This window comes from Ambystoma mexicanum, chromosome 4p (assembly GCF_040938575.1).
Source record: "Ambystoma mexicanum isolate Mex_15411 chromosome 4p, UKY_AmexF1_1, whole genome shotgun sequence".
NCBI classification, from domain to species: Eukaryota; Metazoa; Chordata; class Amphibia; order Caudata; family Ambystomatidae; genus Ambystoma; species Ambystoma mexicanum.
In genome coordinates this window covers 1,141,555,298-1,141,571,057 of record NC_090927.1, presented here as the reverse complement: position 1 = coordinate 1,141,571,057, position 15,760 = coordinate 1,141,555,298, and the positions used below count along the sequence as shown (strand labels likewise).

Here is a 15,760-nt window from a genome sequence, read left to right as displayed (position 1 = left end):
TTTACCGTCCTTATACAGTTGACCTGCGACTTCATTGACCGGATTTTGAAACTTTTAATCTTGCACGTATAACTATCGGGATTGTAAGGAGTCGCCCTGGTGGAGCAAGGTTTTTCAAAGCCACAGTTTTTCAAAACTATTCTTCAAAGCATGTTTCTCGTCTCTTTTCACCTGCCAGGAGTCAAGAACACCATCTCAAACTCTCAGCAGTGAGCTGAAGCCCTGCCTTGAAGGGGAGCTTCTGCAAGCTCGTGTCGTGCCTCTTCGGCCAATGGGGTCTTCCTCTCATCTACCTCTTTGCGACAGCTGTGAACTCCAAATGTCAGAAGTTTGCCAGCAGATATCTTCAGCGAAGGAGCCTGGGGGATGGCTTCTCGTTCACCCGAGAGGTTCTTTTCCTGTACGCTTTCCCTCCTATTCCGCTGCTACTATGTGTGATCAACGCACTCGGATGTTGCCACTGCAGGATGATCCTCAGTGCATCGGCATGGCCAAGGGAAATCTGGTGTTCAGACCTTCCCCATCTGTTGGTGGTACTGCCTCCACTGCCCAACCTGCTCTCCAGAGAAGGAGGTTCAATCCTGCACCACGACCCATTGCTGCTGATCCTCGCAGCCTGGCTTCTTTAGCCATATAATTAGGACACTATTTGCTGCCTTTGAATGCAAGAAGATCCTGGTTAAGATGAGGGCTCGCTCTATGTTGACTTGCTACAGGCCCAAAGGAAGCGCTTTACAACGTGCTGGGTCAGAAAGATTCTGCTGCTGCGTGTGACTGCCCCGCAACTCCTCCCATTCCTGCTCTCACTAGCCAAGGCTGTCCTTGTCCATGCGTCTATCAAGGTCCACCTGGCCACTGTATCCCAGTAGGCACTGGCTCCAGGCAAGCTCTCCATGTAGTCGGTCGCACAAGCTCGCTAAGGAGTTCCTCAAGGGTCTCTTATTCCCGCTGGTGAAAGCTCCTGCCCTGGCATGGGAACTGAACATAATGCTGTCTAAATTGATGTGCCTCCATTTGAGCCAATGCATCATTTACCTTAGAAGTTTCTGTCGTGGAAAACCGCCTTACTGGTGCCGATCACCTTCAACGCCACTAAAGTGGTTCTGCAAACTCATCCTTCCTTTATGTCTAAGGTTCCGTCTGACTTTCATCTCAACAAGCCTTTGGTTCTGCCAGTTTTATTGGCAAATTCTTCTACACCTGCTGAATGGGCATTGTATTCTGCTGCACGTTGCGCATGCCCTGAAGTTTTATATGGCACGCACAAAGGACTTTCGAAAGATTTCAGCTTTTCATCATTGTTGGACCTGTGGGACATGGAAAGGCCCTGTCTAAGGCTTCCATCTCCAGGTGGCTCTCCGGCTGTATCATGCATTGCTATCGTCTGGCCAACAGGCTGCTTCCAGGTCAGTCGGGAGCCCAGTCCACTAGAGCCATCGCAGTGACGACTGCATTTCTCTGACTCCTCGACATCTGTAGGGCTGCTACATGGCGGTCGACCCACACCTTTGCAAGATTCTACTGTTTCGACAGGGATTTCCGGGAGGAGTCCTGAATCGGCCAAGTGGTGCTATGCAACCTGTTTGTTTGAGGCGAGCCTGTTCCTGGGGTAAGTGTATTGCTTATGTGAGCCTTGCCACCTCCTGTGGTTGTGTATATGTACTGCTGTGTAATCGTATTCATGAGAATGGGAATCTATGCAAGGCCCGATGATGGAGAAGGTACAAGTTACTTGCATGTAACTCTTGTTCACCAGCATGGGTCTTACATGGATTCACATGCGAACCTTCCTTCCCGTCTCTGGCTCTTCTTGTTTTGCTACTGCCACTTTACATGCGCTACCAAATTCGAAGATGGCCAGGGGTGGAGCTTAGGAGGAGTGTCATTGGCTGGGGGCAGTATGAACGGAAGAACACTGATAAGCTATAGAGATGAGCAGTTTTAGTTTAAAGCTAAATCGCTTTCTTTTTTTAGCAAGTATTCCCAGTCTCACGGGGAATATTCATGATCATGTGAATCCATGCAAGACCTATGCTATAGAACAGGATTTACAGGTAAGTAATTTGTAACTATCCTGTGACCAAAAGCTACCATTGGGGAACGAGGAGCTAGTACATAGCGTTCCGCTAATCTATCTGCCACATAGACTGTAGACTTATCATTATGTCCACTTTTTATGCTCTCTTATGCCGTAAATGTTGTACAAAAGCAGCCTAATGTTTATTTATCAATTTCCCAAATGCACAGAGATAAATTTACATCAGTACGTTTGTTTAGCATAAGTTGTCCTGGGGAGCCAAAAGTAGCCCCTAGTAGCAGTCGGTGCCAGCTAACCTGGCTCTTCTTGACACTAAGCAGAAGCTAAATAGCTCCCAGCTCCCCTCAATTTCGGATCCTGAATCTTTCTCCAGCGTATGATTTACCCCACTTGGTTTTCCTTTGAGTTTACATACTCTTTAGCTGTTCAACCCTCTTTTGCCACTGATGGTGTTCCTGGTATTAGGGCGGTTTAGGTAGGAATCCGTACTCTTCCTCTGATTGGGATTCCTGGTTTCTAGGGATGTGCTTAGTTTTGATAGGGCTAGTTGGGGAGTCTGCTGTTGCTAGCGACAATCCAAATTTTGTTCAGAAGGTCTATTTTTCCAGATAGACCGGAACAGTCTTGTGAACACATCAGCTTGAGTACACCGACATGTAAAGTTGGTTTGAAATGGACTGCAAGGTACGTAAATCACTGCAGTGTCCACAGTTTAAGGTTGTGGACATCACTAAACTGCATGCATAGCTATGAATTTTACAGCCTCCAAGGAAAAGTTTTTTTCTGACCTTGTTCATAGAACATAATCGTACATCGCGCCAAGGCCTGTCACATATGTATATTATTTGTACCGTCTGTTACTCGCAATCTAATGATTGCGGGCACGTAAGATAGTAAACGGAAGCCCAAGGAGCTCGGAGGCTGAGCCCCATCTCACACAAGTGCACGCAGGGGCGGACAGGCCTGACCTCCGAGAACACGGCAGATGCCTGTGCAGAGAGTGGGGAAGTGCGTGTTTATGTTTGTATGTATGGGTGGATGGATGAATGTGTGGTGTGAGGGGTGGGGCACGGAAGGGCCTTTCAGGGGTGCTCCCCCACCACCGCTTAAATTTAATTCTGCTTATTCGGAAAAAGATTGGCAGGAATAGGGGTGGCAAAAATGACCAATCCCCTCCTGTTGAAGGCCGCACCAAATCCCAAACAGCCTTTTTGGTATGCAGCCTTCAACGGGTGGAGTTTGGACCGTTTGGGAACATAGCAGTTTTGGCCTCCATCTGGAAGCAAGCGGATGCAGTCACCTTCCTGTACCAAATCTAACTTCTGTGCCCAGAGCCTTTTGTCGGAACTGGGCATGCCTTTTATCATCTACACCTAGAAGACAGTCAGTCTTGGAAGGTTTCTTAAATGCCACATTTTTCTGAAACTATGCCCACGAAGATACTTTCAGCCCAAGTTTCCTCTTACATTATGACAAATTAAGATTAGAACCCCTTTTTGACGAGAAGGTATTTTTCACCATTACAGATTCTTGCCTATAGGCTTAGTTCCAAATTGAGTGCCCCAGATTGGCATGCTGATGTTTATTGGTCACCCGCCGCCTATGGTCTGATACATATATTAATGAGGAAGCTTTTATATCCTTTTTGCCACAAGGTGTCCGAACTATTTTGTATTATTTTGGTTAAGTTGATACTTTTCTAAATCTCTACGAAATGCGCTTCTTCTGTTTCATGTCGGGGTCGTTCTGGTTGAGCAGTGTGAATTTGAGAGGTGCGTCTGAGTGACTGGGGCAGGGCAACTTCCAACAGCATCTCGGGAGCAGACAGCGGTTGTCAAACAGTGCCTACTTGGTGTGTACCCAGTTTAGGTTGCTGGAACCTGTAACATTTTACAGGGACTTCTCTGGGCAGCGAGAGAAAATCGTTTGCCATAAAAAATGCACAGTAGAATAGGCCTTGTCCAGCATAGCTGTATTTGAACCCTGACCTTACCAGTCAAGGTGTATGCTTTAAAAGACTTACCACTTTTGTTCCATTCTCCTGATGGGACCAAACGACCTTGTGGAAAAATAAAACCTATTTGAAGACTTTCCTACCCTGGTTCTGACATTCCCAGAGTATATCTAGAGCAGTGGAAGTCAAACCTTTTTTATACCGATCCTCCTCCGCCCTTGAGTAAAAAAATCTCCCCTCTCCCCACCCCCCAAGTTTTAACTGTTCATATGTTCTAGTAAAAGCAGCGGCTGTACTCCCTCCTTAAAGAGCCCCCTTGAACTCCTTAAAGGTGCCTGCCCCACAGTTTGAAGACCACTGACATAGAGCCTCTATTTTACTGAGAGATTTAAGGGTCTTTTCAAAGAAAAGTAAACATGGGACAGATGGCAATCCAGTCCCACTTGGAGGGAATAGTGCCCAGCAATCAGCCGGCCCAGGCCCTCCAAGGTAGTTCTTCGCACAACGCCCTGAACATGGAGTGTGTATCCCGGACCGCAAATTAACAGCATGGAGACAACCCTTCCAAATACGTGCTGTTTGTCGGCCCCATCCTTCACTGCACTGAAGGGGCTCGTGGGGTTTATTGGCTGATTAAAAACAAAGTATGAGAACATCAAACTGCTGTCAGATTGCAAATGGCTGTGCGGGGCCCGCGCATTAGAATATTGGCTGCGATTAAGGTAACAACGGCCCTTGCGTTCTAATGAGCCGGAGCCCTCCACGGGCAAGGCGGGTGCTTTCTCCCGCCAACCACCTGACAAGAGGCCATTTTCATTACTCTATGCAGTCCTGAAGCATATCGGTGTTTGCTTGAGAGGCCTATGTGGATATTTAATGGTACACTGAACGAATACAGATGTCGAAATAAGCCTTCTGTGAATAAGTGAAGCTCACATGAAGGAGCAAGAAACCGAGACTGGTACCTGACCCCTCTGCCAAGTGTTTGTAGGCGGCTGTGCCTCTTTTGGATTACTGAACATTGTCTGGTATTAAATGTATTTCTTTTTTAAGAGTATACAGTAAGTGTATAACGTTCACTCACAGGTAGTACATACTATATGCAGGTCTTGCTTGATAGAGATGTAGCTTAGTCAGTTCTTGTTTTGAAAAGGACTTGAGCACAATAAACCGCTGCGGGCAGAGGTATTGCTTATATATCAAGTGGCTGAAGGCATGCTTTGTTGAGGCCTTTTTTCCTCACACCAAGAGCTCATTTACAGCTGCAGTTAAGTTTTATGTTACTAGATCATAACAGTGGCTCATGCATCACAGGAGGGTGTTTTTGTAGGGTGAATGTGGCAGGAGGTAGTAGGTTGAAATAGCCATAGGGATAAGCATGGCCATGGGTGGTTAAAAAGCTAAACAATCACAGGCTGTGTCCCTCCTCACATCCCTCTCCCTTCTGCCTGTACTTCATTGCAATAGTTTCAGCTTACAGGTTGAGCTGAAACTCCACCTAGTAGCGAAAACTAACAAGCATTGGCAAAGTGAACAGTTTTGGCTTGTGTATACATATTAGATTGGGGCTTGGGACTGATATTGTATGCCCAGGTACTTACACCATTTTCTAACTGTCCCCATCTTATGGCCATTTAGTACCATTATAGCAGTGCCTCTCTCTTGCGTGCACAAAAGCCAAAATTGTTGGTGTTGGGTGGAACTACAGGGTATGCCACAGCGATCCTGGAAGTCCGCGGACTTGGAGAGCCCAACTCCCTCCCTAAATATACACGTAGGACTCAAGTCAACAGCAAGTTCAAACTGCGCCTTATTGCAAATAAAACCAACCGGGATCAGTACAAGAACACAGGTGGATTCCAGTACTTCTCGACGTCTCCTGGCTCGCAGGCCAGTTATATTGCAAAATTGCGTCGTTACTCTGTCATCACTTGGTCCCTTTCCCAAAAACATATCATTGTGAACGATTTGATATGGCTACCTATAGAAGTTATTCTACGGGCCCTCGCATGTCAGGTGGCTGGCCTGTCTCATCCTCAATTCACCATCTATTACACTGTAGCAGAGTAGTGGGCTTACCATTGGTTCTTGTCCGTTGCTATCCACCCCTGGAATAGTAAACTGTGATTGGTTGGAGATGAACCCCCAGACCTGGGACTCGAACAAGTTCTCAGCTTGCTGTGTACCTTTTCAAGGTGATATGAACGATAATGTCTGTATTGTAACTTGTGTACACCACCTTGCTTTATGAGAATATTCTTCTAACGGTAGCAACACTTGTTGCAATCTGTGTCTGGTTGCTGGGACTGGCTCCTATTTCCCACCACAGAAGACAGTCCATTGTCTTGCTTGGCTGCTTCACGTGTTTAGAGATCACGATTTTGAGCTCTGCAGCTCCGAATTATGAGGATTTATTCTGTTTCTCTGCAGCTGGTCCCTTTGTCGTCTGGGGATTTGAATGGATCTTCATATCTCTGACCTTGGCTGTCGGCCTGTCTCACACGTCTTGCTCTCTCTGCAGGCTTAGTCAGCTCTGTTTGTCTTCTTCTCAGTTATTTGAGGCCTGCTGTTATTTTCCTAAACGTTATAATGCGGATTCTACATTGTCTATAGTATGCTACTTTATCTGTAGGTTAGTCGCACTTGGTTCTGCCAGGTTCCATACATATCCCTGGAGTTCCATAGGGTTATTTGCGTTTACTTCTGCAAGCTTGCTCAGGATCTCTTGCGCATTGCTGTTCTGCATTTGACAACTGACAAAATAATAAAAGCAATGACAGTATGTATATGTAGTTGTCTTCTAGCTATATAACTGTGCGCTCATGTTCTTCATGTATTCGAATGTGTGTTTGTGGTGCAGTGCAGAGTGCACGTGTGCTTCATGTTCGATGGTGCTATGTCACTATTGATGTCAGAATCATAGCTTCTCAGTGCTTAGGCCAGGCTGTCCATGTAGGTGTTTTTGGACACGATCATGGGCTCTTCTCCCACACTTGGAAAAAGATTTGCATTGTATTTGGTCTGTATTGCTGGCTGAATGGGTACCTCTCAGTGTACCTGTCAACCATTGGTGCATTAGGGATTGCTCCGAAATAGGATGAGTGACTACAAGCATTTGTGGCCTTTCGTCTCGTCATGAACTGAATGGGCAGGAGGGGTGTTCTCAGGACCCCGACTCCCTCTTCATTGGCTTTGCTAATGCTTGGGTTAAAACCTTTCTCTCAGTTGACAGTCAACCTTCAAGTTAATGCTTTCCCTCATTCTATAGCGAGCAGCTCGAAATGGCAAGGTAATGAAACATTTGCTGTAGTGCAGTTTGGCTGTGTTACTTTAATCACTGGCTGTTTCCAGTGCATTGCATGGATTAAGTTCCCGCAAAAAAAGGAATGGGAAGCACAATGTTGTGGGCTGGATTCCACCGTTCCTGTGATCTTCCTTTTAATATCTGGCTTCAAGGTATTTGAATTGCTTCTGGTTTAGTGGGTGGTGAAAGATGTTCTTAACATTTGTATACAATTTTTTTTTTGTTTTTTTTACAAACGTCACCTTGGACAAACCTGTTTTTTAAAAGGTGAACATTTTTTTGTTTAAGCAAACCACACTGTTCAGTACTTGGATTCTAAACCTAATGTTTATTATAATGGGGAAAGACTGGCAATGTTGAGTGACTTTCCTGTTTACTCATTTACTGTCTTACTGGCATTGCCTCCTTGGCAAAATTAATAAAGATCAGCCTGATGCAGGAGTTTATGATTAGCACATTTTATTACATGAGATAGAATCTCGATGTGAGCAGCCAACTATAACTATATTTCAAAGGCTTGTGGATATATATGTCGGCCTATGCATAGCATGTGATCAGATGCCACAAGCCTCAGAAGGGATACGTTACTCACTGTAATCGTATTTCTGATGCTTGTATCTGCTTACATCACATGCTATGCATAGGCCGACGTCTAGTGCAAGCTGCAGAGTATTCGTTATTTTCGAAAAGGGACGTCGACGGTGCGTGCCAGTAATACTATCCCTAGTGTGACGTCCACTGTACCCATGGTCCTTATCGTGTCGAGGTCCCTCAGATTGTGTTTTTCCCCCCAATCATCGACAGCCGCTTAATTATGGAGTTCCTATATCGGCTAACGCCATTGATTGAAAAATAATGAGTTACTCTTTCTATCCTTTTAATCACCGACTTTCGACAACATCTTCGGCGGTGAAAAAGGACAAATGTGGGACCAAGACTTTGGTTCGATGCACCCCTTCAGCCTTGGAAGGCCGCACCGGGCCTCAGCCTAGACAGTAGGGAGAGTGGCGGGTGGACATTTCTTAGGGCTCTAAGAGAATGCATATTCCCCTTTACAATGTTTTCGCCTTGCTGCTCTTACATCAAATTATGAAATATACACCATTTATATTCTGTCCTAGTTTTAATAAAATGTTCCCCTGGAAAGACCAGCCCCGGGTGTGCAATCTTTGCCTTGCACGGGACTATGACGAGGGGCATTGTCAAGCTTGTCAGCTCTTCAAGCTGAAAACACTCAAGGACCAAAAGGCCAAACGTTGGGTCCACCATGCAGGCCATGACCAACTTGGACGTGGAGGGTGCATCCAGCGGCAGTAGCATCGCTGTCTTTTCAGATGGCGAAGGTGACTGGGAACCTATAGATTCCCATGTGCTAGTCCGCGACCCCAATAGACGTGCCGGCAGCACTATTACTGGGACGGCACCCAGTGGCGGTAGCACACACAGTGCAACTCACACCAAGCACATACCCTGTGGCCGAAAGTCAGCGACTCCATCTTCGACACGGCCAGACATGGCTCCAAGGGCTAGGTCCACAAGCTCCATGTCCTCTGAGCACTCAAGATCCCGATCGCCACACGACAGGCCCCCAAAGTTTCACGACAAATGCGACGTGGACGTCATGTCCAAACGAACGTCTGAAAGCCAAGCGTCGATTGACACAGCTTCAGACCTTCCTCCTGCCGAGACTCGACGCTCATTTACGTCGAAATCGGCAATAAGCACCAGTTCGTTGAAAAGAGCCCAGCTAGTGCAGAAACATATCCCGGCGACACTCCTCAAAGGGAGAAAGTCGGAAAAACACTCTTCCAAGAGCCACCAATCCTCTAAGAGTCACCATTCCCATAGGGACAAAGGTAGTACACCCCACAAGGTGAAAGAGGTTACTTCCCTAGTGGAGGGTACCTTAACAGCTGCTATAACACATAATCAGCCTAGTCTAGAAATTCCACAAGCTCCTCTACCTCCAAATCCTTTTAATATACCAAGCTCCTCTCAATGGACCTGTGAAGACATTGATAGAGTAATACGCAGAATGTCTTTAATGGCCAATTTCTTTGAGAAGAATTCACAGGCAATACAAAGCCTGCAGAATACGCCACCTATTGCTGGCACATCCACATCTCGAACCCCAACAAAGAGGCCACGTCCTGACACCCTCTTAATTAGTCCTCAGCAAGACCCTGTCCAATGTGATCTGTATGATCCCAATTCAGACACAGAGGACCAGAATACCCATGAGGCAAGGGGGGAGATCAATATTATGATGAGGAGGACATTTACATTCTACACTCTCCTGGCCACCTTGACACACCAGTGGCAGATTCACCGGTGGACAAACGACCTCGGTTTAACGATATTCTCATAAAAGCAGCAGAGCCATTTCCAGATACAGACTCAGGAAACCACAAGTAGATAAAGATTTCGTAGAGGACATATCAGAGGATAAGAAAGCTGTTCCCCTGCTCCAATCCATATAAAGGAGAATTCAGCCCTCGCTGGTAACCCCAATACAAACGCGGGCGGTGAACCCATGTATTGAAAAAATGTTTCGCTCTGCGCCCACAGACCCTCTTTATATAAGAGGACAACTGAAACCAGACGTGCTGGTAGTGACCAAAAAAGGGCAGGAACACCTCTAGCATCATCTGAAGCTCCCCCAGATAAGGAAAGCGAAAAGCGTTACACTCGAGGGAGGAAAGTGGCCACTTCATTTGCCTTTCAAACAAGGATTGTAAACACCACCACATTATTGGCGAGCTACAACTGCCATAAGTGGACTGAGGTTGCAACTCTAATGGCATCAGCACCTGAACCCCTCAAGTCACAACTATCCCTAGCAGTAGCGGAGGAAAAGGCAGTGTCAAACAGCATCTTGAAGAATAACTTGGATTCTGCAGATAACGCAGGCAGAATCATCGCTGAGGGGACAATATTAAAACACCATGCATGTCTTCGCCAGTCAGGATTCAAACTGGAGACGCAAGCAACACTCCTAAACATGCCTATAGAACCAAATGTCCTGTTTGGGAAAGCCGTGGAGGATGCATTAAAATCAGCCAAAGAAGAGTGTGACACACTTAAATCATTAGACTAACTATCCAACAAGCGACAAGGCCAAACGGGCGGAAGCAACTTTGGTCGCTTTCGAGGCCAAAACTTAAAACAGGGTTCCAGTTATGGCCAAAGTCAGGGCTCTTCCTGGGGAAACAATCCGGGACAAGCCTCGCAAGGTTTCCAAAGTGGCCAGCTCAGATCTCTTGGCCGGGGGAGGTCCTCCACTTCCAGAGGTGGAGCAACACCTCCTAAACAATGACCAACCACTTCACCTCCCCTCCCATGCCTCTCCAGTAGGAGGGCATATTACACACTTCACCCATGCATGAGAGGGTATCACCTCGGACAAGTGGGTGCTATTGACCGCAGCGGGAGGTTATTGCATGGAATTACTTCAGCAACCATCAAACCATGCCCCGCGTTAAAAATCGACCACGAAGGAGGAACAAAGCATCCTTCTGGAGTAGATTGCAACGCTGCTAATCGAGGACGCCATCTAAATTGACCAGCGAACCAGGTAAACAAGGGTATCTATTCAATGTACTTCCTTGTGCCAAAGAAAGATCTAACAATGCGCCCAGTATTAGACCTACGCCCTGCAAACACCTATGTCAAGCCACAAAAATGATGCACGACAACGCTGCAAGAAGTAATCCCACTGCTAAAGGGGGGGTCTTCATGACAGCAGTGGATATGAAAGATGCCTATTTTCATATTTCAATGTTCCCGGTGCACAGAAGATTCTTGTGTTTCAAGGTGGCAAACCAGCACTACCAATTCAAGGTGCTACCCTTCGGCATAGCATCCGCTCCAAGGGTATTCACCAAGTTACTGGCAGTGGTGGCAGCACACCTGTGCAGGGAGGCAATCCCAGGGTACCCCTACCTGGACAACTGTCTGATTACAGGTGAGTCCCCCATAATTTGCAGGCAAAATACTCAAAGAACTATAAACCTTGTCTTCCAATTGGGCTTCTCTGTAAACGAGAAAAAGATCAAACCTTGTGCCAAACAAGACCAAACAGTTCCTAGGAGCTGTCATAAACTCGGAAGAAGGGTTAGTCTTTCCATCAAAGGAAAGAGTACAAAACATGCTACTACAATTACCTCAATATCAAGCTGGTCACCACATAAGCATACGCAAAACTATGCGTTTGCTCGGCATGAGGACATCTTGCATTTACCTGGTCCCACACGCATGTTTGCGCATGTGCCCATTGTGGGAGTGGTTGGCGAAAGTGGTCTCGGGCAAGCGGTCAGTGGGACAATCTAGCTGTTGTTTAGCCAACACTAGTACAAGCCCTTTGCGGGCGTACAAAGGAGAATCTGTTGAAGAGAAAATACTTACACAATCCGGCAGTGCAAGCAGTAGTAACAGACACGTCCCTCTCCGGTTTGGGGGCACATCACCTTCATCTCACAGCACATGGTCTGTGGACTCACATCACGGCTTAGAACCACATCAACCTGCTGGAACTTCTAGCAGTATTCAAAGCGCTTCAAGCATTCGAAACTCAGCTGACAAATTAGTCTGTACAGATCCTGACAGCACCACTGCTATGTTCTACATCAAAAGCAAGGGGCCACACATTCACCAAATCTGTCCAAGCTAACACAGAAAATATGGACATGGGCACTCAAATGGGGGATGTTCCTATCTTCCCAATGCGTTCCAGCAGAACTCAACACTCTAGCAGGCTCGCTGAGCAGAGATCCCCTACCAGAGGAACACAAATGTCAACTAGACACAAATGTCATAGACCACATCTTCTCATGGTGGGGTTACCCCACACTAGACTTCTTCTCCACAAGAGAAAACAAGCAATGCCCAGACTTCACGTCCAGGTTTACCAGACTCCAAGGGGAACGCCCTATGGATGAGCTGGTCAGGAAAATATGCTTACGCTTCCCCCCGCCACCCCAACTCCTCTAATGAGCAGGGTGGTGAACAAGATTCACAGAGAACAAATGACGCTCATCCTGGTTGCTCCCATGTGGGCAAGACAACCATGGTATACATATCTGCTCACCCAACACGGGGGAATGACAGTACACCCTCAACCTCACTCAATGAATTTGGCAGCATGGCTCCTGAAGTCATAGAATTTGGACATCTAAACCTACCACAGAGGTGTATGGATATCCTCAAGGATGCAGGTAAACCAAACACCAGACACTGTTATTTCGACAAGTGGAGGAGATTTGTAATTTGATGCCAGTCAAAACAAACCCAGTAGAATGTACTCCTTCCCTCATTCTAAACTATATGCTCCACTTGTTAGACTCTGGGTTAGTATTCATCTCTATTAAGGTTCACCTGGCGGCTTTATCTGCTTACACCACCTCTCAGTAAATTATTGTGGTGGAAAGTACCTGTTATTAATGCATTCCTGGAGGGAGTAAAGAGACTCCACCCTCCAATTTCAAACACACCGCCAGGCTGGGATCCCAATGTAGTACTCGCAAAGCTTATGGAACCCCCCCTTTGAGCCTATGCACAAGTCAAGTCTTAACCACCTCACATATAAAACTGCCTTCTTGGAGGCTATTACATCCATAAGAAGAGTTAGTGAAATTCAAGCATTGTCAGTGCAGGACCCGTTCTTTGTCATCCACAAGGATCAATTGGTTTTGCGAAAACACCCTAGGTTTTCACCTAAATACATTTCCAAGTTTCACGTGACCCAATCCATTGAGCTACCGGCCTTCTTCCAGAACCCAACAAGCTCAGCTGAGAAAAAAACTCCATACACTAGATGTAAGGAGGGTGGTCCTTTACTATGTAAACAAGACCAGACCGCTCAGGAAAACAGACCGACTGTTTGTCTCCGTAGCACCAGGCAGAGAAGGAGACAGCATTTCAAAAAATGCCATCTCCAGATGGATAGTTGGATGCATACAGCTCTGTTACTCATTATCAAGTAAAACACTGCCTTTCATGCCAAGAGCTCACTGCACAAGGAGTACAGGAGCTACTTTGGCTTTATTCGCAAATGTCCCACTAGACACCATTTGCAAAGCAGCTACATGGAGCTCAGCACACACTTTCACTCAGCACTACTGCATTGACACCCATTCCAAATCAGATACACAGGTGGGACAAGTGGTTCTAAAACATCTATTTGCCGCTGGACTTTGTTACAACCCACCACCTTCTCCAAACACTGCTCGCTAATCTATGCATAGCATGTGATCTAAGCAGATTCCACAAGGCTCAGAAGGGATACATTATTCACCGTAATTGTATTTATGATGCTTGTATCTTCTTAGATTCACATGCACCCACCCTTCCTCCCCTTGGAAAGTAGGTGCATGGATGTTTATATGAGCTTTATCTGATCATATCTGCCTTAATACACCTGTACTCATGCTACACTTCATGCTACCTCATGTCAGAAACCAAACAATTTGAGGTACTTAGACCCGTGAAGGACCATGGGCACAGTGGATGTCACACTAGGGATAGTATTACTGGCACGCCCTGTCGACGTCCCTTTTCGAGTTTCGAAAACAACAACTGTAATACTCTGCAGCTTCCACTAGATGTCAGCCTATGCATGTGAATCTAAGCAGATACAAGCATCAGAAATACGATTACAGTGAGTAATATATCCCATATAGTCGTTAATTGGTTTGTTTCAGTCATTTTATTTGCTCATTCAAAAAGTCCTGTGCAGAAAACAGTGTTGGTGTCCTGATGACCAGATCAGAGAAACCACAATGGGATGGGGAAACGGAGAACATGTCATTTGGACAGCATTGAAAGTGACACTGTACACTTGCTTTTTTATGTATTTACAATGCACACTTCCGATGATATTTTCAGTAGTCACAGTTGACCTCCACAGTGATGTTGCTTTTTGATTGCCCACACTGATGTGCTGTATGGTTGCCCTCACTTTTGGGGGCTTTGCAGTCTGTGTGTTCTTAGGCATGGCTTCAACATTCCCAGGCTCACCATGAGTTGGGTACATTCCAGACATACCCCTTGGCGTGGTTGAACACCTCTCTCCAGGTATCTCCCCTCTTGGCGCTGCTACCCTAGAATACACTTTAGTCAAATGATAATTGCAGTCCAATTGTACTCATAGCTCCTCCACCTTTTCCTTCCTGAGATCTTATCTATCCTCCTCCCAACTCTCTACCCAACTTTACTCCACACTCCCACTACTGCATGCTGTGTCATACTCCTCTTTTGCCTCTCTGACAGGTAAAGCACTTCGATGCCATAACCTATGGCAGGAGTTGCTACACAAATGCAAGGTAACATAACACTGAATCGATCCTGGAAGGCTGGCCGGCGGGTCCAAAGGAAGCGTTTTATATCAAGGGCTGGGTTGTTTTCTACGTAAAGAACGGGATGCAGTATAGTCCATTCTGTATAAAATATATACACTGATGTATGGTTGGTAAACTGCCGGTGTAACGTTTGTAAAGGAGTTAGAATGAAATCCTTGTCCCAAACCAACCCAACACGCTACCTGTGTGTGCTATTAATCAGAAAGCACCATATGCCGGGGGAATCATGCCAGACAGTAATGGCACACACACATTTATTTTTGGCATTTGAGGAGATATCTTTTGGCAAAAATCGTTGCAAAATATGAGCAATTGTGAATGTAATGCTGGAAATACCTATGGAGGGGCAGGTCTTGTCCTACCAATTCTGTGTATTTTCCTTATGTTTTCTGCTGGCAGTGAAGCTCTTTGTTTTATCTTTTGGTGAACACTACCAATGAGATACCCTTATGGCACCCATGACTGTGGGTACACCCTTGTACCCCTTATGTGTGTTTTGTGCACCTGTGTGTTGCCTTCAGAGCAGGGGGCAGGGTAGGGGCTGGTGGCAGCTACATGCTGACTTGGCAGTGGCTCTGAGTGTCCTCCATTTTGGGATACCCAGGCCCTGCCATAGGCATCAATGGATTCCTGATAGAAACCAAGATGCCACAGGTGCCATCTTGCCTTCTATTGCCTTTTACCTTGTTTCCCAAAGTCCTGGGAAGCCCTTCCTCATGAATAGCTGTTGGGTGGTAATACCATATGTCTCTGTTCCCTTTCCCCCTGGCTGGCTGTTGGGTGGAAATACCATATATGGCTCTGGGGCTGCCTTCTGTCAGACTGACTGGAGCCTTCCCAGGTGTTGTGGGACCTGTATGGATGGGGTCTGAAGTGAACTCCCATTCTCTGTTGTGGGTGTTTGGTTTCTGTGTGTGTGACACAATGAATGAGACAACCCTGCCTGAAACGGACATGAATGCAGTGTTGCATGCTGAAAGGCTGGGTACTTGCACCAATCCACATTCTTTGTTATGGGTGCCTGGGTGGAGTGAATGATCTTGAATACCTGTGAGCCTGGTTGGTTGCCTGCATGAATGCCCTTCTGTCTGATTGGCTGACTGAGCCTG

General features: G+C 46.3%; 1 protein-coding gene across 6 annotated transcripts in view; it reads left to right on the top strand.

The window, feature by feature from the left end:
• The window catches only part of UTRN (utrophin), a 2,010,688-nt gene that overhangs the window by 1,207,179 nt on the left and 787,749 nt on the right, over positions 1–15,760 (top strand). The gene's annotated exons all lie outside the window — the stretch shown is intronic.